At 46.5% G+C, this 24,707-nt stretch overlaps 1 protein-coding gene across 6 annotated transcripts in view; it reads right to left on the bottom strand.

Annotated features, from left to right (window-relative positions):
- Nucleotides 1–24,707, bottom strand: part of LPP (LIM domain containing preferred translocation partner in lipoma) — a 356,036-nt gene that overhangs the window by 283,009 nt on the left and 48,320 nt on the right. For all 6 annotated transcript variants that reach the window (XM_064457579.1, XM_064457578.1, XM_064457583.1 and 3 more), the window contains one exon: nt 497–596. The gene's annotated coding sequence lies outside the window, so the exon portion shown is untranslated. The remainder of the gene's footprint in view (nt 1–496; nt 597–24,707) is intronic.

Here is a 24,707-nt window from a genome sequence, read left to right as displayed (position 1 = left end):
TACACTGAGCTTTGCCTTTTACCTTACCAGTTTTGATTAAGGTTGTTAAGATAAGAATTTCACATTCTCCAATTTCTAACCATTAACAGGTTGTCATCTATCCAGAAGGCATCTAGTCCGCTTTCCCACCACATGGAAGGATCAGTTCTCATAAAAGCATATCTGATGGAGCTTTGCTAACTTGCTCTTAAACTCGTCCAGTGACTGAAACTTCCTAAGATCCTCGGGCAATCCACTCCAGTGATCAGCTATTCTTAATGCAGGAGATAACTTACTAATGTCTCATCTAAACTTCTCTTGCTGCAACTTAAACTCATAATTTGTCTTATCTACAGTGGGCAGATTTATAGCTTATTCCCTCTCTCCACAACAGGTTCACTATTTCCAAAATATACAAGCCAAGGCACCAGTGTGGCTTGCCCTCTCTCTGTCATTCTGCTTCTGCTCAAAGCACGTTCTTAATCTTGTGTCTCTGCATGTGTATTTCTTTTCTTACCCCAAGAGAACAAGCAGCTAGGATATCACAAGGCTGTTTCAGGAGAAGACGCTCACATCCAAAGGCTGATGCATTCAGGCACACCCAGTTAAACAGTATTCTGAAACAAGAAAAAGAAAAGATTTGATGTCTTTAGGATAGTAGTCAGAGGGTCCGGTAGTAAGGAAAAACCAACAACTCTGAAGTGCAATTTCTTCCACCCCATTACTTAACATTCGAACAGGTCTTCAAAAGCAGTATCAACAACTGTAGATACATCACGCGCCACCACTCAGACTTGGACACATTTCCTCTGACAGCCACTGTAAGTGTTTGATAAATTTGTGTTCTAGGAAACAAAGTGCTCACTGACTTTGCAGAAAGTTCTGCCAAGCTATAAACAATACCCAGCACACATCAAAATCAGATAGCTCTGACTCCAAAGCTTAATTCACTGTGACAGAGGACAAATCGCTGTGTTGCCACCAGTGACTTTATTTACAGTGTCACTGAAACCAACAGAGGCAAGACTTCTAGTCTACTCCGAGATTTCAATGTGTGTAATTATGGGTTAGACCCAGAGGACAAAGGCCAGGTCTGATGAAAGATCAAGTAACTTCTATGTTCACAACAGTCCTTACCTCCCAAACTTCAGGATGTTCCATCTAACAAAAAGAAATTTTTCTTCTGAACCCAAGGGTTCGGTGACAATGAAGAAAGAATAAAGAAAGGATTTACATGAGCAGTGTTTGGAAACACAGGAGAGAGCTCTGATTAACAAAAACATCCAAAATTTCATGAAAGGGAACAAGCAACAAGGGCGACCAGCAGTAATACATTTGCCGTATTACTTTTGGAGGCCCTCAGAAAAACCGAGCTAGACAGTAACAGACAAGTTGCCACAACAGCATCTTTCACCAGTGGATCACCTTTTGCACCCCATTTCATTTAAATTCCTGTCTGCCCTTAACTGGGGCTGCTGCTATCCCCAAAGGATCAAGTGGCTTTGTAACAAATATGCCTTTTCCAAGGGCTGAAGCCAAGGAATACTGAATTTGCCATCTGCTGTGAAAACAAGATGCCTGTTGCACATATAAGGATGTGCCAATGCAACAACTCAGCGTCTTCTCTCTTGCATGCACCATCCATCTGACTATTCCTTTCCCTACTGCACTTTGTCCATCTCCAAGTTTCCACTTGGGATGTTTTTTTTCTTCCCTTTGCAATCCTTCTCAGCTGCCCTGGGCTTTTGCTTTCCTTAATCATTTCCACTCTTACCGATGCAAACACTTAAGCCAGCACAACTGCTGTCATCACAGGAAGGTGGCACGCTCCTATTTAGCACAGATTTGATAACAGAAGTGCTGTTTCCAAGGCTAAGGAGGAATACTTCCACCAATAATGTCCCTACAGCAGCATACAGTAGCTGAGGAGACAGAACAATAAACGCCTTTCACTGGAGATGAAGGTACTCAAAGTAATCTCAAAATGTATGACAGTCAACTAATAAAAGATCTTAAATACATGCCCATCTGTAAGGGTAAAAGTAGCTCCAGGACTTCAACAAGATCATCTGCAGCATCAGACACGTTACCTCCCAAAATACTAGTGAGATAAGAATTTTTAGCAATAGACGGAAGTACGAGGAGTGCTTCCACCAAGAAGATACACCCGTTTCTACAGCTGAATTACGAGAGCTGTTGAAATCCATGGAGTAGCATTGAATGGCAGCCCAGGACAGGGAGCCAAGACGACTACCACATGCAATTGAAACTGCCAAGGGATTAAGTTAGGTCAAATGTAATTACACGAACTGGAACTTGGCCAGGGTACTGGCTGGTTTAAGAAAATTAAAAGAGGTGTTCAAAAGTTTCAGAAATGGAGTCCTCCTCCTGTTAATTATTTGGTGAGTCAGTGACTGAAGCCTCAGTACTCTGGGAGGCTGTCTGAAAAAGGGGAAAAAATGAGGCATAAACTTGAAAGGCATTAGAAGCGATTAGCAAAAGCCTTTGTTCTCCATGGCAAACCTTGCTGCACTAAGTGCACAAAAGCCTTTCATGTTCATGCTGAAAAGTGGCCTTAGTTCCTTTGATACTTTTGGGAGCAAGCGTTTAAATTACAAATATCCCGCTGTCGGAAGTTACAGACAACAGTCAAGGACCTTCTGCATATCCCAGCCAGGTTGTACCTAGCTCTAAACCAAGCTCTCAGGCAGGCAGTGCTCCTGCTGAGGGAGGAATGCAAACAAGGACACATGGAAGCTCACTGAGACCTGGAGCAACATCTACTCTACTTGCTAGTGGAGTAAGAAAGCCTTTCATCTGGACAAGGATGTTGCAACCATGTGGGACAGTGGCGGCTTCACCTTCATTCAGGTTTCAGAAGATGGGGAGCATGGTAAGGAGACCAGAAAGGATGCTTTGTGGTCTGGCAGCTGAGCATCACTTTAAAAGATGAGACCCTGTTTATGCCTCTGCCATAAACCTCCTGAATGGTTAGAAGAATGTAAGGTATATCAATTTTTTCCCAGATACTTATTGCTGTGCCTTTTCTGGCTAATTAAAGGCACAGAAAGACCACACCCAGGCAAGACAAGAACTAGCAGTCATGGATTGAGATTCTCTGTCCAATCTCTAATTGAGACTGTACTATAACCACATACAGCACTACAGAACATGAAGTGTTCTGAAAAAACAGGCCTTGTAAGTCTCCGTTTTCGCACCTGAAAGTAGTAGATGCCTCCGCTACCTCTGCATCTGAAAATCATTAGAGATACACTCGTTACTGTCTTTGAAGCAGTTGGATGTGACAGTAAAAGCAGTATGGAATTGCAGATTAACCTTTTTGGGTAGCTTATTCAGTGAAATGTTCAGATGATGCACATTAAATAAAGCAACTTTTTGACTGATGTGAAAAAAACAGAAAGATTAAATAACTTCTCAACAAGTGCCATACACCGGGCATGTTGAGTGACATGGTTTCCTCTCAAAGCGACAGCAGGTGAACACGCAACTGAAGGCTCTGCCATATTGATTTCGTGCACTTTTTTTTTTTCCTTTTCAGAAAACAAGCCAGGACAAGGCAGACATTTCACAGCACAGATTGTTGTGATTTGTGCTAATGGCCTAAGCATAGATGCAAGCAGCAGCTCACTTTTCATGTGGAAGAGTCAACAGGGGCAAGTTCTGTTGGGAAAACTGCTAGCATGGAACACCTTGGCCTGGCCCAGCAACACCTCCTCCAACACACAGCTTTGTAACAAGCAGGGCAACATCTAAGCGCACAGGAGAAAGCCTGTGCTGTCTTCCAACAGCGTGCAAAAACCAGGGGCAAGCAACAGTGGGAAAAGGTAGCAGTCTCTGCTGACCACGTGCAAGCTGTTGCTCTTTCAAAACGTCGTCAAATGCTCTTCCAGATAGCAAAACCACAAATGCCCTAAATCCTTCATCCCTGGCACTCCTCTGACAAGGCAAGTCACTTCTTTGGAACCCTCAGGCACCACAGAGAGGGCAAAGACACAGATTTCTTTTATAAATAGGAGCAAAACAGTACTGCAGTTGTTCTCATTCTTCCCAAACGCCTTTCAACCAGCCTCCTCTGAATCAGCCCCACTGCTTTAGCTGGAAAGATCTGCAAAAAGAGGTTTTGACAAGCAGAGACCTAGCACGAGAAACCAGAGCCAAACTGGTACAAGTCAAAGAAGATTGTAAGCAGCAGTATTATAATGCTTTTTGAGTTTAAAATATTCACCAAGGTCAACACAGAGCATGTAGTTATCTCTGGGCCTGTATACACTCCAGGCTATATGCACTGACAGCACTATGCCAAAGGCGGCCACCTCTCTCGCACTGGGTCTCTGCAGCAGAGCCACCAGCAGCTCCGGGTCCTAAGCACCCTAATTAGCAAAAGGCGGACAGGACTCTTAACAACAATGTCATTGCCCTGAACAGTGGCATGCCTCGTCCCTTTGCCTCAGGTTGGGATGAAAAGCATCACCACTGCAAGGAGCACTTGTCCCACTCCTCGATGCACACCACTGCCAGAGCCATGCACCAGTACCACTGCTCGTAAGGGGAAAAAAGCACAGGACTGATGCTACACACATCACAAATATATTTTTTGGCATAACCACACACACCAGGCCAACCCACACAGCAGAGGCTGAGGAGAGCAGGGCAGCCTGAGGGGTTTCGTGCCAAAGAGGGACCTGCTGCCGCGAAGACAAAGCAGCCGAGGTGGCCAGAGCATGCAGGGGGAGGTCTCCGTGCAGCAGCAGTGGTGATTAACTGCCACTGGTAATAGCCTCTAGTGCCTGAAATGAAGCACAAAAATGGCATGGAAAGGACTAATGCCAAGTGGTAATAAAGACAGAGTCAGAGTTGTTGCTCAACTAAGACTTTTTTTTGCCTAGGTTAAAAAAATTAGTTTCTGCATGCAGGGACATCCTGTTCACTGTATTAAATTAACGGGATGATTCAAGAGGGAACAGCTTTTGGTAGGCATGGGGGGAAATCAATTTCAGGTTGCTACGGACAACTGGGCTGCCTCCTGTAAAACTAAATCGGATTCAGCTCTGTGAACAGGAACACTAAACATTCACTGAAATACAACACGTGCACACTCTCTAAATAAATAAATACCATAAAAGACAGTCTTGTGTCATCTCCTGGCTTATTTTGCTGAACTAAGGACATGCTCAAACCTGCTAATTACTGCAAAATACAGGACTGGAGTTCTAGCTCAGCAGTGGCTTTCTGACTGCCAGTTAGTTCAACACCAACTGCTGCCTTGCAGGGGAAATGATATTTAACAGCAGAGTGGCATTTACCAAAAATGAACCAGAGCAGCACCCAGATTCACCTCGCTCTGGGCCCTTTCATGTGCTCTGGGATTGCAGTCGGATCTAAAACAATGTTCTGCTGATGCAGGCTCCTGGAGAGCTCAGCTAGCAAGGGCCAGAGAAAGCCCAGCCTGGGGCTTTCAAGCATGTTCCTAGCTGATACTGGATGGAGGCAGTTTAACCTGCCTGTGGTCCTTGAATAGACTGAATAGAAACAACATCCTCCACCTGAGCAGCTGACCTGTGGTCACAGCAGCTGGGTAGGAACCTCACATGGAGGGACCACTGGGCACACCACATTGGCTGGGGTCCAACAGCCATCCTCTCCCCATACCCTGCGCTGGAATAATTTCAAACAGGTTTTAAGCACCATCTCCACTCCCTGCAGCAAGTAAAGATGCATGGGCACAGGGCTGCATCACCTCCACACCTATGGGATGTTCTCTTCCAGGCTACACTCAATCAGCAGCTGGAGCAATGCACTGAGACCCCCCCTGCAACCCACAGATCCCCCAGTCCTCACACCCCACTCAGCGAGGAGGGCATGGAGCAATGGCAGCCATGGGAGCCTCACCACCCCTCTGTGCCAGGCAAATTAATCCCTGCGGTCCTTGGGAGCCCAGAGGAACTGGGAGCTTGGGAGAGACATTTCAGAAAGCAGAGGGACAATTTGGCAAAGATCAGAGCCACCGGTCAAGAGCTGCATCAGGCTTCTCATGGGTTGGAAGGAACAAAATGAAATTCCCTTATTTCCCATGAAATAAGGGAATTGGGCAAGGGACAACTGTGCTCTGCATGTGCAAGCACTGGCTGTGGCACAGCCTCTGGCACAATGCCAGGCTGGAGCCGCATGGCTACGTATATTCCTATAGTCACACTGAACTCTGTACCAGCGGCTGGATCTCCTCATCTCCAGGAAGAGGCCAGATGCATGCAGGAGCCCAACTGTAAGTCCCAACTGTAAGCACCCCAAGCAATCACTACCCTCACCTCCCATGGGATGCTATGAGCATACCCAATCCTCCCAGCCTGCCAGTCTCCTCACTAGGTAGCTGTTATCCATTTCAGTATCATCATAAAGAGCTCAGACAGTCAAGAAATTCAGGCACTACCAAATCCAATGCTCACCAAGCCCACTGTCCAACTTGTCAGTGAGCTCTGGCTAACGTGCAAGGAGCATCATTAAGTCCCAGGTACTGCAAAGTGCTCAAGAATGTGCTTATGTGAAGTGGTACCAAAAAACAATACCTGCCAGTTCTACCCCAAATGTTTTGCCTTGCACCCATAGCTATCCATTTGCAAGAGCCTAAGGTCCACTCAGAGAAAAAAAATAAAGTCTCTTTACTCCACTTGGCTTTAAACAACCTCCGGATGTGTGTGGGGATGGATGAGTAAAGAGTAACAAGAATACTCAACAGATGTTTTCATTAGCATAAATTTGCCATTCATTCCTCTTTCTTCTACCATCAAAATCCTCTATTATCCTCACTGGATAATTTACAGAGCTTGTTGCAAAGTACGGTCTCTGAGAACAGAGACAGCATACACTTGATAATGCAGAAGTTCAAAGAGCTGAGCCATGCATGACCTGTAAGCAGATTGTTGCTATTTCCTTGCATGTATAAAAGGGCTTTGCCTTCATGCAATGCTGGAACTTGTCATCATGAAACACCCTCCTATTACAACATGGCCCAGAGGAGCTACTATTTTGGGTCCTAATAACGTGCTTGGTTTTACAGGAAAGCAAGAAGGCAAGTAACATCGAACAACCCAGCTGTCAAGTAGAGAAACAGATGGGATCCTCACAAAGCTACACAGATTGCCTTAGTCAAGTGCTGTCACAGCCCATCCTCGAGATGGGAAAGCACAGTGCAGGAGCTAGATGAAAGGAGCTTGTGAAATTAAGTAGCATCATCACCTCCACAAGGCCTGTGAAGAGACAATAGAGAATTGCTTTCCAGGCACTCTGATCCTAAGGCAATAAAACATGAGTCAAAGTTGTAAGGCTGTTTTTGCCCTGGTAGAAAAGCCTTTTGGCTGAGTAACAATTGCTCAATTCTCCCACCTGCTTGGCCCCCACGAAACACAGACAGAATCCACGGAAAGACACCCCAGGGAGCACAGGTCACATCCGTGCTCTTGGAACAGCCCTCCCTTCAGAAGTGAGCGCAAATAAGGCTGGCTGGAGGTGTCCCTGCTAGCGTGGCCCCAGGTGCTGGCAGGCAGGCCGGCCGCCCATGAGCAGGCAGTGCCGTGATTCACTCTACTGTGGCTTCCAGTCCACAATCTGGTTTCCAAACAACCTAGAAAACCACAACACCTGCCATGGCAGTTCAGCTCCCGTGTCACTGAAGGAGATGCCTTTGTACACCATGAGTCAGTAGCAAACCAGGAGAGGTGATGGACTGGCCTGACCTTCCTCATTCAAACTCTTGAGAAGATGCTAAACCCAAACTAATAAGCCAGTGCTTCAGAAACCCAGGCACACCTGGAGATGTTAGGGCCCATATCTAATAAATACAGGGCCTGTGCTTTGTACCTACAGTCCAAGCTTGGGTTAGAGCAGCCCTGAGCACAGCCAGCCATTCATGCCCACAGTTATTCAGGCAATGAAGGCTGCACGCAGAGGAAAGGCTGAAGCCAGATTATGAATGAAGCACCAGGATCGATTCCCTTATCTAGCCTCCGCCTCCCACTAACTGGAAGATGCTATTCAGGGAAAATATAATTTAAAGGCGGAGGCTAATGATGAATCAGATTGATTTTTAGGACAAGAAAATAGATTTAATTGCAGTCTACCGTCTTGCAGCTTGCCAAGTCATAGCAAGTTTCAGGACAACCTGGCCTCCTCTCCCCTTCCTCATCCCAGCCCCTTTCCCTCCTCTGTCCCCCATCAAAGAAAAAAACCCTCACAGAAAATAAATTCCTTTCTACGAAACAATTAAGTGTTGCCCAGAGCCAGTTCAATGCTGCCTTCCCTCTCCCTGCTACAACAGTACAGAGCCTGAACTAACGGATGTGCAGAAGGTCCAGTTTCTGGGGAAAAGCAAATTCTGAGCGTGCAGCTAGGAGGAATGCCTCGTATGTCTGGTATTCATGCCACGCCTTCTTTTCCTCTTCTTTTTTTTGGCCGTATAAGGAGCTGAGCACAGCAGGCTGGGCTGGGGAGAACAGCACTGCCTGCTCAGCGCCGTTAGACATCTGACTTTGTTTGTCTTTACTGGAAATCCAATCAATCCACCCAGGAAAAAGGTTAGTGCATACACTGCGGAGCACTGGACTCAGACATCCCGCTCATGAGATGCAGAGCAAAAAAGAGGAGCAAGCTGAACTCGACCAGTCAGCAAGGGCTCCTGCAGAGATGCATGTACATGTACCTATGCACAGGCAATAGGTTTTCTTCATTATCCTGGAGGGAAGGGGGTTGCTAAATTAAAAACTCAAGATTATTGCAGCTACAGTTCTAAAGAGTTGTTTCCCAGGTTAGCAGCACTCAAGTCATATCTGCACAGGAAATAAAAGGCAACCTGACCTTCACTGCATGCACCTGGGGCCAGGAGGATTATATGCCCTCAGCCACAGAGAAATACGTCCTCTCTCACACACACGGGTTATAAACAGGAGTATGGGACTACACTTTAGAGATGAAAATTGTTGGGAATTTTTCCTGAAGTTCTGACAATCTCTAAATTAAAGTCTATTGCAGCAATTTCGGTTAGCAGACTGGAATTTCCATATCCAGGATGTAATTGCAACATTACATTCTAAGAAGTAAAACCTTTTTGCCATTGCTGCTTCTACTGTAAACAACAGACTATTCCTGTGGGCACCCAGGACTTTGCAGGAGCAAAAAGGAGAAGAGAAAGACATGCTCCTCTGACAAAGGCAGAAAATCCTGGAACACAAATATGCAGAAAGAATCTGCATCGACTCCCTTTTGCTCAGCATTGGAGAGCAGCTCTCGTTTCATCCTGTAGAGGAAAGTGGTGACAACAACCACAAGGATGGAGAGACAAACATGGGATCGATCACCACTGGAGCACAGCAAACAGCACCAGGAAAGAAGGAAGCCCACAGACAGACTGCCAATGTCTGTATTGTCTCCAGTTCAGTCCCAGCTTTTCCTCACATACAGAAGACCTGAAAAGATCTGCACAACCATCTATGCTGTTCCTTACCCTCAGCTATGTCAGGGGATCATGCTTCTGTCTGCTTCCCTCAGCTAGGCACCAGGGTCCCAAGCAAGGCCACAACAGAGCTGGCCAGGAAGAAGATGGGGAACCATAACAAAATCAGCAACTAGGTCCACATCCCCAAGGGTGTTGCCTTTGACCCAGGCTGGTTCTTCATGCCTTGAAGGATGATACAAATCCTCCGTAACAGGCAGGTTTGCAGTCTTCTGCCCTGAATACCATCTTGTTCCAGTGTCCAAGATATAAAGATTGACTTGATCCTGAGGCAGGACGTTTAATCTTGTTCCCAAATTTATTTTGTTCTTTAGCCAATAGTCATTAGCACTGAAATAATTCTTCACATACACAGAAACATCCAGTCTGCCTTCAGATCTTAGGTCATTGGCCTCAAAAGCCTCCTCTAACAACGAGCCCCATGCTCCAAATTACAGGTTGGGCAACAGAGGTTTGGGGTTGTTGTTTTTTTTTTCTTTTCAACCAGCTTCAAGATTCTCATCTTTCAGCTTTGACTGACCATCATATGTATCTGCATACCAGGACACGAACAGACACACAAAAGCTGCCTCCACACTTACAGATCCTCTCTCTGTGCTTTGAAGAAGATGATCCCAATGCTTTTAGCCCCTCTACAAACACATTTAGAGGGCAGGATGCTGCCTGGCCAGAAGCAGGACGTTCCCCACCAGCACCATACTAACTTCCCTCTCCATGGAGGCTTATGGGTGCTGCCCCATTGACTGACAATACTGACCATCTGAGCCCATCATGCTTGGCCCCAGGACCATAGCAGCAGGCAGCAGCTCATGAACAACTCAAACCCACCCAACTTCCCTGTCCTGTCCTTCTGCCTCTGCCAAACATAATGAGTCCCATCCTCTCCTCAGCACCAGCACCTTTGGGCTGCGGTTCCCTATTGCCACCCTCTACTTGGACATCCAGTCCCACCTCCTGCAGCTGCCTGCTCCCAACCCTCCACCTGTGCAGAGTTGCCTGCACCAGGGAATGCGAAGGATAGTGGCCAGAAACCTCTTCGTGACATCCAAATAGTGTTTGAACTTCACCTGTTGTATTCAGATGGAGTCAGAGATGCTCTGAAGCACCCAGTTGAATGACTTGGATGAAGATACACAGCTGAAACTCCACTGGGGGAGGGTAAGATTTCTAGCCTCATTAATAACAGCCTGAAATTAAAAGCAGAGCTCGTAGTACAGCTGCGATTCCAGCTACCCCGCTGCTTGTGTTAACAGTGTGGCTTTATTATGGTCAGGGATTAAAAACAGCTCCAACAATTAAACGAGAAAAAAAAAAAACCCAAAACAAATGAATGAAAGAATCAACAACAACAAAAAAAAAATCAGTAAAATAAAAAAATTCCTGTGGGCTGGAATAATTAGGAAAAAAAACTTCTGTTCCATGAGGAACAAGAATGAATGCTTCTTTCCCTGCTGCCAACAGGTCCACACATGCCCCCCACCAAGTATATTTGTCCCTTACCCACAGGAAGCTACCCAGTGCCCTGTGGCTCCACACAGGCCACTGTTGGTCCCCCACAGGATGTCACCTCCTGCCCCAGAGTAGGTGCTCTGCAACTACCTTGCCCTGAGCAGACAGCTTGGAAACCTTCCTCGCCCCCCCGCCTAAATGCTATGGCATTACAGAAAAAAAGGAGAATAAAAAGTCTTGCATAAATGACTAATATGCTTGGAACTTTTCAGGAGGCACCAGTCCTCACCAAGCAGCCAGAAGAGGTGGAGGGGCAAGAGGTGGGGAGGATCAGTGGACCCACGCAGCTGCTCAGAAGAGCCAAGCAGAAGTGTGCCCACATTTCTTGGAGGTGAGCTGGTTGACCAATGGTTCCTGAAAAGGCAATCACCCTGCACGCCCCGACGCCTCCCCACTGCAGCCCTGCCACCAGCTGGGATGAGAACAGGATGAGGAGCCAGTGGGAGGCCTCAGCTTGTCGTGTCTCAATACAATAGCCATTGCCTTTGAGGGCTTGGTCAATAATGCTGAGCTTTGAGCCTACTTTCTCTTGTTCATAAGAATTAAAAGCAATAAATTCATGAGAAAGGAAAACGATCCCACTTCTCCTCTTTCCCCCCCCTTCCCGATATAGAACATGCCCCTCTTTCTCTTCAAGCACTGGAAGCTCACCGAGAGGGCCAAATCTCTGCAGCCAAATCACAGAATCATAAAATCATTAAGGTTGGAAAAGACCTCTAGGATCATCAAGTCCAACCATCAACCCAACACTACCATGTCTCCTAAACCATGCCCTGAAGTGCTGTGTCTACATCACCGACCAGGCATAGGTTTAAGAATCAGCTGGGCTGCAAGCCCAGCCCTTCCCAAGGACAGAGACCCCTGGACTTCCTCAAGAACAGCTATAGGGACCAGCGCCTACATGAGGGCCTCAAAAGCCCTGGGAAGCAGAAGGGAAAACTTAAAAAAAAAATAATAATTAAAAGTAAAGCATCACCTCCATGCATGCACATGAGCCAACAAAAAGAACAGGAGCAGGAAAAATAGACATTCAGAGCTGTTTCTCCCAGTCTCTGAGGATGAGTGATTCTTCACACCCCCAAAATTCTGAGCAGGGGTAGCCCCCAGCTCAGGGAGGGAGGCAGTGAGGAACAGCCCATCCTGATGCCTGTGCAGGACCTCCCACCATCTGAGCACAAACAGGGGGACCTGCTGCTCCCCTCTGGTTTTGGGGGGCACAGAGACAGGAGGCCCATATTCAGCAAGGAAGAGATAATCTTTCACTTTTTTTTTTTTTTTTTAACCATCACTACCATGAAAATTGCCACGGTTTTAAGCTTGGCACTTTTCATCTCCATCAATATGGGATAAAAACCAAAGGTGATGTTTCAAAGCTACTGAACACCATGAGTCCTTTACAGGCCAAAATTATCAAACACAAGGTTCACACTTGCATTTTCTCAACATTGTTTCTCTTCTCTGCCCTCACAGGTGTGTAGCCCAGTTTCCCAGATGCTTTGGAGTTTGGGATTTCCTTTACTTTTTTTATTTCACTGTTGCTTTTGCCTTTGAAAAACAAAAGAAAGTGAGCACAGCCACAGCACTGTGGGAAGGCAAAGATTTCCTCTCAGCCAACCACAGCCACACCTACAGCTCTTCCACCACTGCAGAAGGCTTGGCCTTCAAAATCAGCCCAAACCTGGCCCATCAACCAAAATCGCCTTCTTTGCACTATGTGGACATAAACCCAATGACCAGAGGATATGCATAGAGATATGTTCTAGGCAACAATTTACTGCAGCTATCACAGAGCTGTGATGCTCGAGATCCAACCTCTGACACAACAGTGGTCATCTGCACCCAAGTCAACAGGCCCAGATTACTCCAGTGTTTCCCATGGGGACACACAGGACAAATTTGGTCCTCATGGCTGCAGCACCCCAACAGTAAAAGCAATGCTGGAAGCTCCCAACAGATCTGAGCCCTGTTTGTCCTCTGGGATGGATGCAGAATTGTTTTCCACAGGGGATCAAGGCTCCCTTAATAGCTATATGACTATTAGTTGACAGAAAAAGTCTTCACCATTTTTGGAGACAGAACGGTGGATTCAGGTAAGTTCTTCCTGCTCTAATGAAGGATGATGATGCCCAACCCAAGCGAAGAATATCCATCGTTATATGACAATGCATGTGCCTAGACAGCTGCTCTCAAAAGACTGCAAAGAACATTTTACACTCTTCATTTTCATAAGCTCAGAAACTCCAAGCCTTGCTGTGCAAACCCTTTATAATTCCCTTCACTGCAGGGCTACAAAGGGCTTCAACAGAATTGTACTTGAAGCTGTGTCTGCAAAAAATAATCACAGCTAAGGTGGCAAGTCCCCAGCAACCACACAGCTATCTGCACCATGTCCAGGGCTGGTTTGATAGCGTAAGAAAACTAAAACCTCTTTATTTTTCCCACCAGAAGTCTCCACTATTTCAAAAAAATTTAATTAAAACTAATAAACCCCACAATACTCTTTCTTTCTCAGACACCAGAGCACTTCCTAAATACCAAGGTGCCTGCAACCAAGTCACCGCAGCTTAACAAATTTGGGTGAAGTGACTTCTCGGTGGTTTCAGCTGCAGGGCTTTGCCTCACATTTGCAGCAGCCAATGTTCAGCTGTGGTAACGCACCACCTCCCTGCAGCCTCACAGCCCCATGCGGGGAAGCATCGTCCCCACTCTGCAGGCAGGAGAAATGGAACCTCAAGAACAACAAGCCATAGAAAAAAAAAACCCACACCTCCCAAGAGGTGAAGTTCGGAGCTGCGCTGCCCCATAGCACTCAGTCCTGGATGGAAAAGAAGTGGATGCCTGAAGGATGTGGGATGATGGCTGCACTGGGTACAGCCTGGCAGGAGGCAAATGGGCTGGGGCATAGGGGAAGTGGATGGGACCAGGAAGAGCTGAGCAAGTGCCAACCAGCAAGGAAGATACTGTGGCCATAAGGCACGACGCAAAAAAAAGAGCTTTTCTGAAGGAAGAGAGCTCAGAGTGGAGCTAGAAAAGGGAGCAGGGATGTACAGAGCAGTACTAGCCCACATGCCCCTCAGCTAATCCCAGGAAAGTTTCAGCCCATTGCAATCAATCATGCTTTTAACCAGACTACTCATAACCTTTATCAGAGGCAGAAACAAATCTAATGTCACCCAGCTACCCATGAAGAGGAGGTGGAGCCCATGGTGTGTCTCTTCAAGGAACAGCCAAAATGCGCTGCATGGAAATTTGCACCTGGACAATTCAGATCCTGTCCTCACAAATAGACGTTACAGTTTTTAACCTACAGAGGACAACTGCATAGAGAGAGATTTCCCCTTTCACCCTAGAATTTGTAACCCTCTCTCTCACGGGTTTTTGGGTGCAAGTAATTTCCATCCCTGCACAATAGATGGGGATCAGCGCTACAGCTTGTGTCAAGCAGAGCTGCTCCTTCTCTTAAAAACTAGTGCTTCCAGCTCCAGTATAAGAATCCCCATCCACTCAGACACCCCAAATGGCCAAATTCAGGCAAGTGCTGAGCAGTGCCTTCCCTTAGAGACTTTACCAACAAACATCTGAGCAAAATAAGGATGGGCCACCTGCAAAAATTTATTCAGTTCAAACCCATTCCTCCCTCATCTCCTCTGACATATTTCTCTGTTAACAGCTGAGGTGCTCCTGACACCCTGAGGAAGAAGTTGAGCCCCTTTCAGAGCAGATCCCCTTCCAGAGCAGTGAAATAACCAACTGCAGCTCAGGGTGGAAACCAACACTGGGACCAGTAGCCCTCATGGACTAAAACAGCTTTAGAATTTACTTCTGAGCTCTGTTGGAATTTATCAGGTTAAACACGCTAATATATTGATCCCACCAGGGACTTAAAACTTCGTATCTATACGGTGCAAGAACATGTTCATTACAAATGTCATAACACACCTACAGTAAACTACTACTGCATTTCAAGAGAAGGAAATTTAGGCACCCTGAGCAGCAGTGGGTTCTCAGAGAGACAGTACTACAGCCAAGGAAAGCACTCAGGTTTGCTCCATTTTCCAGCCTATCACAGACACATTGTGAACACAAGAACCCAAGTCTTTCCTCATTAAATGAGGGGCCAACCACCCTTCTGGGGTGACACCTCAAGTTTTGGGTTTTGTCCCCACTTAGCAGCGTAAGCCACAAGGAGCTAAGGGGACCTGTGAGCTGCTGCTTCTCTGAGGGACCAGACACTCCTTGAACAGCACCTCTCTAGTTCAAAGATGGCACCTTCCAGTTTCTGCCAACTTCCTTGGTTCTGGAAAGACAGTCTATGGTCCTCCTTCTAGATTGACAAGTCCACCTTTGCACTAGTCCTCTGATAAAAACAAATGGACATATGATGCACAGAAACATTCATCAGTACAGCTAGGAGATGTCAGTATTGTGCAAACAAGCCTTCAGCACCACATCATATGTGGAGATGAAAGCCCCAAGATCATGTCCTGCTCTTGCTAAAGGACCATTTGCATTAGTGGGATTTAAAATGGATTTTAAATATTAGCTGAGGACTCTCCTTAGTGAAGGGAATCATTCAGGCACCTTCACAGGAGCAAACCCTCTCCTTCGAGCGACCTGAAGTTGCAAGGTTTTGTATGGGCCAACACTGGAGAGAGGATTCAATCAGAAAAGCATCCAACGTCACTGCTGGTCTTGGCAAGATTGAATTTACTGCAGTGAGGACTAGAAGGAGTACCTGCCTAGTCTGGAGGCTGGAGGTCCAAAAGGCAAGCCAAAAAGTAACTTGTTCCCTTTCCTAAAAAGCTGTGTTTTCAGCTGGAAGTCGCTTGGCAGCCTTCCTACCAGAGGAGGCGGCAGGTCAAGACAAGGGTTCATTCCCAGCCAGGTCGAGCGGGGACAAAGAACACAAGAACAGACAGCTATTTGCAAACATCGGCTGAAACACCAGGAGGACTGCATCTGCTGGGCTGTCCCCAGACAGCAAGGGACGCTGCTGGCCAGGGCTGCCAGGCTCCAGGAAGCACCGGCCTGCAGTCGAGCAAGGATGGGGTAAGTATGGAGGCACAAAATAAAACTAGCCAAGTAAAGTCTTCAGGCACTTAGCTGCACTACACCTGCCTCACGAACACCTCTGGCTTCTCTTTTCTGTGAAAAAAAATCAAACATGGTGGCACTTTATAAGAAAAATGCCACTTAAACTCCTTATTAAAGGTCATTTCCTCTCCCATCCCCTTTTTCATTAGCAACACTCAAGCATTCATCAAATGATCCTGTTACTTCCAGGCAAAATGTTATTCTTCTTACGAAGAACCTATATATTAGCACTGTCTATTATAAATGTAAGAAGTTCTACCAAAAAAAAAAAATATTCAATTCAGAAGCAAAGCATCCCATCCACTAAATAGGAATTTACTTAAATAAACCTCACACACAGGGAAACCAGTAAGTGCTTGGGGAACAATGCTCATATGGGGAAAGGATGCAGCAGTAGCCCCATTTCTTTTCCCTTCTAGGCAGTAGCTTTCCACTTAAATATTATACAGTGCACCTGCTTATTATTCTTATTACACAAGATCACATTCAAATCCATGCTGCAAGCATCCCACTCATCTCCAGAAGATTTCAGGAAGGGAAAAAAAAAGGCATTAAAGGAAAGTAATCTATAGTAGCACATTACACCACACTGATTTCAAGCAGGCTGTCATTCTGATCACACCAGACAGCATTTCAACTCCAACAGTATCCTTCAGTGAAACATCCTTGTTAGGGCATTACTCGTGCTACACGGAGCCCTTTTGAAATGAATGGTACGAATTCTCTTAGTCATTTCAAAAGGACTGTGTTGCTCAGAGCGCTTTAACTTTTCACATCATCCTTTCCAATAATTTGCAAAGCAGTAAGGCCAAAACAGGTCATCTTTAAGGAAAGGATTAAAAATAAACAAATCAGCACCTGCCTTGGGAAGGAACTACAGAACAGGGCTGTGAATCACAACTCAAGGGAGCCTTATGTGCCACTCCAGATCCAGGCCAACTCAGAAAATCACTTAAGTACATGATTAACTTTAATATGCGCTTAAGTTAATTTGCCTTCCATAGGACCTAAGCATATACTTACATGCTTTCCAGTACAGAAATACTCTCTTAAACCAGATCCTGTTTTGCAGGGATGCCACATAGATGCACATGCAGCTCATGCCCTCAGGAAAGCTCCGGCTCCTCAGTCTAGCTGCAAAGCAGACTACCTTAATTTTGTGCCCACCTAGAGACCAAAATGTTTTACCCAGAGCTTTAAATAACCACCCTGAGGTTTGGAAGTGATTTATCTCGGACAGGGACTTTATGAAGGGTTAGCTCTAGGTTTTAGACTTGGTAAGTGATGCAAAGGTTGATGAGAGACACTACAACATGCTGGAGTTGCAGATCTGCCCAAGAAGATATCTTCCTGTGTCCCATTGCATCTGCTCTGGACCACACTGTGGACCAGCCCCTAGCTGTGCACATACAGCAGGTACCAGGAGGACCTTTCACTGACCCTTCCAAGCCACCACTTTGCCTAGTGGGGTATGGGTTATGGATCAAAACTCCACAGGGTTTTGTCCACATGTACACACACCAAGATGCCTCTCAGCTTGCAATGGGACACCACGTTTCAACAGCTCTCCATGCTACCCATGAGGAAGACAGTGATTTCCTCCAAGTCTTCCACCACACTTCACTGGCCATCTGCGACTGCTAAACTTCCGTGTCATTTCTGGTCTCTCAGATACCTGGGGTCTTCTGTGGCCCAGGAGAGCCATATAAAGTAGACAACAGAAAAACAGGGGTATCAGGACTCCACTGGCATCCCTTTCCTCTCAGGATGCTCCATGCTAAACCCAGTGAGGTCTTGGATTCCAAGGCCAGATATTCCCGGTTCACTGTGCCACAGAGAAGGGTTATGGGGCAGTACTGCAGCCAACCACTCAAAAAGGACCACAGTTACCAGCCACCACCATGCAACCTAACATACCCCCCACTATGGCAGCTAGTGCAGTGTTGTCTCACATAGGCAACTGCAGAGCCAAGAGCAAGGAAAGATGCAAAAAGTGACATAAAGCAGTCTTCAGTCCTGCCCAGCAAGGTAGGCAGAAGGACTACAACACTGACCAAAAGGCATCTGAACCAGCCCTATCATCAAGGAGGTCTTGTGTTTCAAACTAGAACCTCAGCCGAAAAATTGTCCCTTTGCCCAAACCCTTCCTCAGCAGCTACTCTCTTCCTATTACAGTTAATTGCATGTACATCATTCCTACAGCTTGCCTGATAGAAAAGAACTCCTACCACATGGGGACTTGGTTTTGCCATTTCACCCATTCTCAAGGCAATGCAATAAATTATTATTACATATGTTGGTTTTGCAAACAACTAAAGCATCCATGCTGAGTGCCTGTGCAGGGGCATGCTGTTTCTCAGTGCGATCTGAAATAGCCAGGATATTAAAATCTCACAAAGAACTGAGCTTCTAATGGAAAAATTGATGGGCCAGATGTTGACAATGATTATTATTTTGCTAGCCCAGGGCAGAGCCCAAACCCCTCTAGGTTAGAGGGCCTCACCCTTCCCCTTTCCTCAGTGACCCAACATAACAGCCTAGCTGCTCCCACACCCACCCATCCATTGGGTTATCTGCCCAGAAGAGTGATGCACACTATCCTTTCCAAGCCCTGGCCCTTCCCCTGCATTAGTCATCACTCCCAAAGCACCTGGATAAGGGATCATCAGGCTCTTCAGTGCTGAAGTTGGCATGGAAGAAGAAACACTTTGCAGTAAGACATCAAATGCTGCATCCAGGTTTTGGATTCCACCAGCTCAATGGCTCCACACAGCCTTCCATTTGAGGAAGTCCCAACTGAAAAAAACTGAACTCCACTTCACCACTCTGTTCAACAGTGCAGGATGACTTTATGTTTATGTCTTGAAATCCCTCTTTTTCTTTTGGTTGCCACCTGGTGAAAATATTATGAGAAATCTGCAAATTCAAGATCTTAAGGTCTTAAGATCAGGACCTTTGCCGGGCAGCAGGAAAGGATCAGGACAGCAAACCACACATTCCCTGCACACCTACAACTTCTCTGTGCCTGGGATTGGTATCCAATTCAAACCCTCACTAGCCTTTTTGAACTACTTCTCCCCAACATGGTGAAACAGGCTCCAGGAGCAATGGAGCTGCCTGACCTGTCAGCTTTGTGTCCAAAGACAAAACCAAAGGTGCTGTTTCCAGGGCTGCTGCGCAGAAGGACACCAAGTGACACCATTCCCTGTTGCCAGACAACTTCAGGGCTTTTCCCCCCACTCTAGGACCTCCTGCATACTGTGCAATGGGATCCGACATCTCCAGCAGCACAGGGGCTCACAGAGCTGGGGAGAAGTCTCAACCCACACCCCCACACAGAGGGGTGAGGCGGTTTGAACTGGATGGTCTCTGGGCAAGTCTCGCACTGGATAAGAGATGAACAGTGATGCTGAGCCTTGCTCCAACTGAAGATTAAATGCCTGCCTTCCCCTCTCGAAACACACAGATGTCAAAATATCTGCTGACCAGACAAGCTACTGGAACAATTAGAGACCACACAGTGACTGCAGGAAGAAGGAGCGCCATTGCTGCAAGCCCACCCCAGTGAAGTACAGCATCCCAATGTGCCTTCCACAAGAATAAAATCAAGCACCATCCAAAAGTGAAAACAGAAACATTAACTTTGTCATTTAAATATGATTTTCAATTACAGAAACACCCAGGAGCCTGACTCCCTGCCTCAGCCCCTGCATGGAAACACATCATCTTCCTCCAAAGGTGACAGAGCAAGTAAGATCAGGAGTGACAAAGAGGCAGGAGGAGAAGAGTTGCAGGGTGCTGCAACTTCCTGTTTCAAAGTAACAAACTCTTTCTACCATCAAGTTAAATTGAGAATCAGTAAAGGGTAAGACTTGAGAAAAATACAGGTAGTTTCAGGACCTATGCTTGTGCCGAGTCCCTTGCCCGCCTTTTCAGTATGTTAAAAAAAAAAATTAAAAAAAATCAGTGGGTTTCGGTAGTTTCTTTCTCTCCTGGTTGCTGTGGGAAATTCTTGCACAAACCATGGTAGAAACTACTTTGAAGTACAAACATGATTGTACACATCTATTTAACATGAAGAAAAACTGAAAAACATGGTTTTCCCCAAATTATAGTGTGAAATTTCAATAGAAAGGAATGTATTTCCTTTGAAGCCAGCGCCATCCTTTCAAGCCGTGATTCAGGCAACTGAATCACATGCCCAAGACCACCAACATAATGCAATTTCCATCTCCAAAGCTTAGGTCTTGCAGGATTTACTCATTTAAGCTGTGAGAGAGGGAAACACATTACATACTGCTGACAGCGTCCATTTGCACGTGTGAACACAGATGAGGATGAGGTAAGATTAGGGTAAACTTGCAGGGAATTAGCCCAGTGGGTTATTTATTCCATGACAGCACAGATTAAACGGGCTGACTGTCCCTTTAGCCTTAGGAGCGCTCACGTGAGTTATCAAGCACGTTTCATATTGGAGGGAAGGGGAGGAGATGTTATCACCCAGGTAAATAGCTCAATAAACAAACGGTTGCATTCAAAGAACAGCACTTTGCATGCGATTAGCATGTCAACTCCCAGGATCCTAAAACACCTTACAAAAAAAAAAAAAATGCCGTTTGTAAGCCTCCCCGGGGTGGGCGGGCTGGATCAGTCCCAGCTGACAGGCAGGTATGTCAAGTCAGAGGGACCGACTCCCCAGCCCATGATCTCAGGGTGAACCTTGCCCTGTGTGCTCCACTTCAGCAGCATCACCCACAGTCAAGGCCTCCCAGTCCCACCCTGGCACAGACAAGTGCCCCGCTCGTGCCCTGACCTACTGGACCAGGCTTCACCGAGGCTCTCGAGGGATTCAGTAGTAGAAACCAGGCGGCCTCATTCCTACTGACCCATTCTCACTGTAACATAGTTCTCATTTCCAAGCAACTGGCTGTTCTCTCTTGGTTCTGGTTAATATTATTTGTGTTTTAATGCTTTCTAGGAACCATTCCAGCTTTACATCACAACAAATACCACTCAGCAGGGGAAACACTTAATCTGCCTAGCCATGCTTTGGGTACTTTGCTTTAGGAACTGGTCCAAGCAGTCACATAAACAGCAGTGCCTGCCCCATGGCCAGAGCTGTCCCCACACACACACACAGCCCCATGGGGGACACGGCCTGTAGGTCTGAAGGTGGCTTTCACCAAGGTTGAATTCTGGAGCTCCTCCAGAAATCCTCCAAGGAGCGTGAGCAAGCAAAATAAAAAGAAACCCACAAAAGCTTGAGATCAAAGGGCTCTTTGGGTTCCTTTTCTTTGCGGACACATTGGGTATTTCCCATTTTCTTCTTCTTGGTCTCACCAGCAGCAGGTCTTTCCACAGCCATCATTGCTGTGTCTGACTGAAGCTGAGCTAGTTTGTACAACACCCAGCAGGAGGCTTCCACAGCACCGCTTACCAGAAAGGAAAGCTGAGGCACAGAGAAGCATGAGAGGTGCTTTTCCAAACTTCATGAATCAATTCACTTGAGACTATTGATTCTGGTACTAACCTTGAGCCTGGCCTTTTTAATTTACTCATTTCCACATGAACCCCACCTAAACATAACAGTCACACTGGCCTTCTGGAAAGCACTGAAGGGGCCCAAAATTATGCAAGGAATCTGTGACAGAGCTAAAAACAATATTGGATTTTGTGGGTTCACAAATTAACTTACCCGACAAAATATTTCTCCATCGCTTTTACAGGATTCCTAGGATTTTAGGCATGAAGTGGCACCCAGGACAAACAAAACAAAACAAAGCCCTTGGCAGGAGCCAGGCAAACTCTTACAAGGACAGGTACCAATGGTTTGGTGCTCCAGAAGGGACAGCACAGGGCACAAGGTTTGGACCTATTAAAACATACGAATTGTCAGCTCTTCTCCTCTCCTTCCACCTGCCTTGAGAGGGCGGGGAAGATAGCAAGTAAGAGGCCCACCTTTGTAGGAAGACAGCAGGCCTCTCGGTAGGAGAGCTCCTGGGCAGGACGGATCAAGCCTGGCACAGACCATGCTCCGTGTCCAGCTCCCAGCCTAGGACCACATAGGATCCCAGCAATACTGCAACAGCACCACATCTCTTCATTTCCCCCGAGCCCCAAGCACACAGACTCTGTCCTGCGCACATCACTGCACAGCCTGACAGCATGCCTAAAATCAGAGCATCGGCAGAGCTGTTGCTCCAGCCCATAATACTTTCGGTTTTAAATCAGTCCAGAGCAGAGGCACTTTAGAGTGACATCCAAACCAGCTGGCAGCATCCCAGCTCCCTAGGGAGCAAGGGGGGCTGACACAGTTGCATATGCCAGGGGTTTGGTGCACAGATGAAATGTCCAAAGGAGCTAGAACTTCTTGCTGTTTCATGAAGGGCTTTGGGACAAACGGCAAAAAATGGGATAATCCTAAAGTTTCCAGGACAGCAAGCAACTATGTTCACAGTCTAATCCATACCTACTGCCCTGGGCGCTGGGGAGGCCACACAGCTTCTGACAGTCTCAACAAAGCAGCATCCAACAACCCACTTGCCCTGATTTTCTTCATTAACATAAGCATCACTTTTATTCATAGTGCAACTCGGGGCATCTTCCCCTTGAAGAATACAATACACAGACCGGTTGCATGTCACACTTTACTGCAGCTTTCAAGTGTGTGGTCTTTAATGAATGCAACCAGGACTGTTGCCTCCTGCCCTGATGCAGAGGCCTAGGGGAAAGAATTTCAGATATCACTGTGAGCCCGCCCACTCCCCCACCTCCTGGAGAGCTACCACCACTTGCCCTTTAGAGATGGTATCATAAGCAGGAAGGGATGGTCCAAACCAACTCTTCCACAGCCATCTCCTATGCCCTCCATAGCCACTGTACTGGAGCACCATACTGGAGGGTGGCAGGACAGCTCAGATCCCTTGCTTGTCATCCATGGAGTCACAAACCCATGAGGGTTTGCCCTGTTTGCCCTTCATATTGGGGCACACACAACCCAGGTCATCAGACACCACCTACCCAGATGCAGGCAAACAGGACATTATTTCACTCATTTTCATATAAGTATCATGCCAATATAATATCAAGAAAGTCAGTCCTTGGTATCTTCATCCACTACCCTGCTGCAGAGGCACTGATCACTCCAGACCCTTCTTGCCACCACATCAGGCTAGGAGCTTGCACTGAACTGCTCAATGACACATACCTCAACAATCCTTTCAGAGCCACTTCTTTACAGGCCATAACTCCCACCAAGGTTTTAACTCCCACTCATTGTCCCTTCCTTCCCATCCTCATGTCTAACTCATGAAATCCATGCTTTACAGCAGTCAGAATGACCTTCAGGTCTGCCTCCTGCCAGAGGAAGAACTGTTCACCCAGACTAACATTTTGCTCCAGCCCAGGTTGGTTATGGAAAGCTTTTTGGAGATGTTTCTCTTTGCAGCACACACCCTGCTCAGGTCAGGAGTTAGCAGCAGTAGAGGGGAGCATGTATCAGGCACATCCACCATGGAGGTCTGGGTGCTGCTGCTTGCTGGTGCAAATTCACTCTGGAAGCTCAAACCAGACCTCAACGAAATGCAGCTGTTTCCATAGAGCAGCTCCATCCTTGCACTAATTTGAGCTGAAAGAACTCACTTCACCTTCTTTCAAGTAAGAAGCTGTTTTCTCTGCTGAGCAGGGATGTAACCAGACTATCAAAGACTTACAGGCCAGCTTCTTGTCTGCAATTCCACCTCTTGTTTGCAGTTTGTGCATTATTTACTGTCACAAAGAGGAGGCAAAAGAAAGCAAAAAAGAGAGAATCCAATCAAGGAGGATCTGCTCTTTGGGACAGGCAGGACAAGCTCAAAAGGGAAATATTCACTGTCATCACTGAGCCCCAGGGAGGGGAGAGGAGTGGGGGAGCTCAGTGTTATGCCACGTTAATTATTTAACCACAGATTTTCTCAGGAACTTGTAACCCACACCCAGCATCTTGGGAGTACATCCACAGGGTGCAGGTAATGAGGAAATAGGGGAGGGAGAAGATGAGGAGATAATGCTTTCCTGTGGATTTAACCTAAGAGTCTGAGGCCAGGGATTATCAACCAGACAGAATTACCCAGTTATACAGCTGAGAGGAGGATAAAAACCCAAGGAAGGCAGAGCGCTGTTAGGTTCCCAAAATATAAAAAGTGCAGAGAATAGGCACAACTGACCAAGGGCATTACATTAAAATATTGGGCATTCCACAGCATCCACCAGCATTAGGGAAAAAAAAAAAAGGGTCCTCGGAAAACTTAATCTGCCTCTTCCCTGCAAACCCACACAGATTTATGTGGAGCAGCAGAGAGCATCTGAGCTATAGGCAGCACCTGGAGGTGTACCACCAGTTTATTCCCCAGGAAAACTCTGCTTATCTCCCACCACCAAGAACAACATTTGTGCATGATTTTTAGTCAATATTTTGGTGTTCTGGAGGGGAGGGAGCTTTGTGTTATACTGTTTTTCTTAAACCAAAGAGGAACTAGAAAGTTCAAATTCTGGAGAGGTCCGTGGGTTTTACTGGGGGCAGGGGGAGATGATGTTTAGGAGTTATTTTTTGTCAAAAACAGGA

Source organism: Phalacrocorax carbo, chromosome 7, assembly GCF_963921805.1.
Source record: "Phalacrocorax carbo chromosome 7, bPhaCar2.1, whole genome shotgun sequence".
NCBI lineage: Eukaryota > Metazoa > Chordata > Aves > Suliformes > Phalacrocoracidae > Phalacrocorax > Phalacrocorax carbo.
Note: the sequence above shows the minus strand (reverse complement) of the source record. Positions and strands in the feature narration are given on the sequence as shown.